The sequence below is a fragment of the Cornus florida genome, unplaced genomic scaffold (genome assembly GCF_030987335.1).
Source record: "Cornus florida cultivar Cherokee Brave unplaced genomic scaffold, ASM3098733v1 CherokeeBrave_3.0.0_Hap2_Chr05, whole genome shotgun sequence".
Taxonomy (NCBI): Eukaryota; Viridiplantae; Streptophyta; class Magnoliopsida; order Cornales; family Cornaceae; genus Cornus; species Cornus florida.
The window spans coordinates 24,041,748-24,046,500 of NW_026775575.1; positions in this window are offsets into that span (position 1 = coordinate 24,041,748).

A 4,753-nucleotide genomic window follows, 5' to 3' on the forward strand; every position below is an offset into this window, starting at 1 on the left:
CTAAACAAGTTATCACGGACCCTTTTGATCTCTCTAGAATCATACCATAAATCTTGGTGTAACTAAAAGCCACAAAATAAAGCTTGAAATGAGGGTCTAAAATCAAAGCAACAACAAGGATCATGCTAAATTCTGACTAATATTTAGAGAATTTCAAATACATTTTAGTGGCCATACTAGACAAGAACTCATCTAAACTCTCCTTTTCAGTTAGCAATTTTCATTGAACTAAAAATATCGTAGAAATGTACAAATTTGTTGTAGCATATTTTGTTCCAGAAAAGACTTTGGTAACATTATAAAATTCTCCTAAAAAATTGCAAATTTTCTCCACTTTGCTCCACTCATCTTTAGATGGACAATGCTTAGAGTTTGAGTCACTTAATGCCATGTGACAAAATGCACGACGATAATAAATGACACACTTAAGCATAATAAATGTTGAGTTCCATCTTGTAGAAACATCTTGCCTCAAACCTTTCTTAGAATCCAAAGACACATGAGAAATGCATTCGAAATTTTTTTTGTTTTCTCCCCGGAGAACCTTTAACATACTTAACACTTTCATGAATCTTAATGACAGATTCATCAATTTCTTTTAAACCATCATGCATAATCAAATTTAAAATATGAGCACAACACCGAATGTGAAAATAATTACCATCACTCAACAATGCATCATTTAAATTTAATTGACACTTCAACATGTCAACAAATGAAGTATTTGAAGAAACATTATCCAAATTGATTGAAAATAGTTTTTCTCAATCCTTCATTCGGTTAACAATGTGTAAAGTTTTTAATTTATGGTAACCCTATTATGTGGTGATGGCATGTAGCAAAAGTTCAAAATTCTTTTCTGTAATTGCCAATTGTAACGACCCTGGATTTTTCAACCCAGTATGTCCTGTGATGACCCGAAGCGGATCCAGAATGTGGAAGCAAAACGAAAACAAGTCCATAGAAATGTACGTTATCCCTAGGACACAAGAATGGACTTTTAAAGAGTTTTGAGGCTCAATGGAAGCAAAATAAAGATAAGGGTATCAAAATCCTAAGAGGAAGGAATTTGACTTCCAACAAGTCAAATGAGATCAAGAACATCCAAAAACATCCTTTAGTAACTTCATATGAAATCCCAAGGCCAAAGGAAGATAAATCACAGATGAACCCTATCCTGGTTCGAACCAAATCTAACACCATCTCACTAAAACAAGGATATCTTGAGTTAGGAGAATAATCTAAAGCTAAAATTGGTACCATTGGAAACCTTATTTTGACGCGGTCAGTTTAGACTTAAAAACAGACCAATTCGGAGTTAAAATGAAGAAGTTACGTCAGTTCAAAGTTGGAAGACCAAAGCTGGACCTGCAAACAGGTTCTGCAAGACTTGAACCTGTTCAACCTCCTTGAACCAGTTCAACATGGGCAGTACGCCCATGCTAGACCAAAATTGACATCTTGAACCGGTTCAACGTTCTTAAACTAGTTCAACTTGACCAGAGTTGTACAAATGCAGCAGAAACAGTGTAATTACAGAAAAATGAGTTTAGAATGCGGTTTTCGAGATCAATATGACATTTTTAGGAAAAATGTCATGAAGAAACTCCTCCTAAAATCACATTTTCAATGTGACAGAGTCAAGAACAGAATTTATTCCCCAACAGAAATCTCCAAAATACCTTTGAACCAAAATATGCGAGAAAAATGTGAAATGAGTCGTAGGAGGCTCATTTCACCAACGAAAGAGTTTTTCATGAAAACGATCATGCACACAAATGTAAATAGTGATTTTGAGCGCGTGGGAATGGTCTGCGGCTCCCGAAAATGGCCAAGTCAAAATCTAACCCCCCAACGGCCAAAAAGGCAAAAATAAACTTGAAATGGAAAATGTGAAAACCAAAATTATCAAATGGTTTCAAATGACCATTTGGCCCTTGCCACACTTCTTGCATATAGAATAGGTCCTAGTGGATATGCCGGAACACACTTTACGCCACCCAATTTGAATATGAATCCTTAAAGGCTCAGATTTTACTATTTAGCCCGAAAATGCAATATGTGAACAAGAATACAAAAGTGGAAACAAAATGGTGTTTGGCTCTTGGCCACATCTCATACATGGTAAATGAATGGCAAATAATGAATTTTATACACAATACACGCTCCGGTGCAAAAATGACATGTTAAAACCCTAATGTTTTATACTTTTCTCATTAAGGGCAAAATTCTACATTTTTCAATATACTAGATTTCAAATGAAGTTCGGCCCTTGGCTACATATTATACACACGAAATAAGCATTAAAAAGTGTGCTTAGGCACACATTACAAGTTTGGAATCAAATATACACATTTGACAAAAAGGCTACAAATGGCATTTCAAGCCAACCTTTACAAAAATTCAAACCTTCAAGTCTACAAATCATCTAAGGAATGATGAGCATCACGAACCAAGTCTTCGTACCTGAACAAAACCTCCAGTAACTTCGGGATGAGTAAACAAGTTTACTCGTAGAGAATGAGCATGCATAAACTCGATTTCTATAGAGATTTTTACATTAACTTAAAATAATTGAAAAGGGACATGCCACTTAACATCTATGTCAAAGTGAGACTTAGGGATCATCCTAAGCTACTCATGCAATTGAAATGAGATACACGACATACAAGCATACCGGTTACAAGTGTACTAAACGAAGTTGAAAACATGCGAGGTAAGTCTACAAAACACAGGTATACTAAACTGAATCGGAAACACACAAAGCAAGTATACAAGACACGAGTATGTTAAATGGAATCTTGATCAAAGAAGCAAGTACACAGTTTCAAGTGTACTGAATGAGATCTAAATACATGAAGTAAGCATAATGTCTATGCAATTAAATAAGGTAATAAATGCTCCTTATAACATGATGAGGTTCATAGATTCTTAAGAGATAACACTTAAAATCTAAGGGTTTAAAGATTTTACATGTTGATATAAATCATTGCTTGTGGTCCATGCCACCTAGAATCTAAGTTAAGTTACATGTATAGGATCATTCCTAAGTCACGATAGCATAAAGTAACATGAAACAAGATAACTAAGAAATTTAACAAGATTAAAACAATTCAATTAACATGACAAGGACAAGGTATGAAATCAAGGATAAGGCATAATGTCAATGCAATTAAAGAAGGTTGGAACATTTCATAGAACATGAAAAGAGTTTTAAATCTTCAAGGAATAGCAACTTGAAATTTAAAAAGAGAAATCAAACAATGTGGATGCTTAGATATCGCCCAGATTAAAACCGTACTCTTGGGATCACTTTAGAGCTGCTAACCCATGGGTACCTTCCCCAAGTGCGCACGATAGAAAATTGTTCTCCTGAGATCACTTTAGGGCTACTAACCCAAGGGTACCTTCCCCTAATGCGCACGATAGAAAATCGTTCTCTTGGGATTACTTTAAGGCTACTAACCCAATGGTACCTTCCCCTAATGTGCACGATAGTGTAAGGAGCTCTCTATCTCCCGTACTAGAACCAAGTCCTAACCATGTGTGATACCCCCGAATTCCCGGATGCGGGTTGACTAGGCCCACGCCCCGATTACCCGAGGATATCAAACCAATTAACAATTAACGAACAGAGAATACAATTAAGAAAACAAGAATAAATAAAATTGCTGAAACTAAATTAGAATATAATCCAAATATTGAAACCTCAGAATAAAATTTTATAAATAAAGAAATATTCTGATACATCCAACTCTCCATTTCTAGTACAACTCGGGAATCCATCTAGTGGACTCCTAATAAACTCCAACACTAAAATCAACAACTGAAGAACTCCAATACTAAATCCCGAAGAAACTCCTACGTCGTCGGAAGAATGAGTGACCGTCTCTGCTCAGCACAAACAAGCTCTAAAACTTGCAACTGTCCGATACCTGAAAAATAATAGTGGGTCAGGCCCATGAACAAGTCCTATCCTAACTACAATCCAAACAGAGACCCGATACGCAGATACATCCTAGATGTCTCAACCATATCTATATAGTCCGTAAAATATATATATCCACACTAAGGGATATTCACTGAGCTAGAGTAGGGGTCTCAACCTGAATAGAAAGAAACATGCGAAAACGCACCCAAAGGTGGGCATGAGTACCTAGACCTAACAAGGTACACCTCAACCTACTATAACCAGCTATGCATCCACTGCATATGCGCACCCTAACCAATGATCCTGAGACTCAAGCTCATATCGCGGTATCATAAATAAATATATAACCTCTATCCAAATACAATGTCGTGCCGATCAACTATTCTTCGCTCAGACACGACATATAATTAGGATTTAAATGTTTTAATTAAATCCCTCTCCTTCCCAATACAGAAAATATAAACAACCATCCGTTATGTCGTTCAACAGTTTTAGTTGATAGAACATGCATCCATGTAGGATTTAACTATTTTAGTTAATCCATTCCGTATGTATGAATGGGTTGGAATTAGCATTTTGATCTAATCCGTCCCTCCGTATACCACCGTCCCATACTGATACATACCATGCATATGATCCGTAAATGATACAACAACTCAATCAGTACATCACATAAATCCACATAATCCAAATAGTTGATAAAACAGAATTGAAACAGTACATCAACAATAATCCCCAAAATACCATCCATGTAATTGCTAAAACAGTTTAATAGTCCAACAATAAAAATCCAAATTCATAATCCAAGTAATTACATAAACA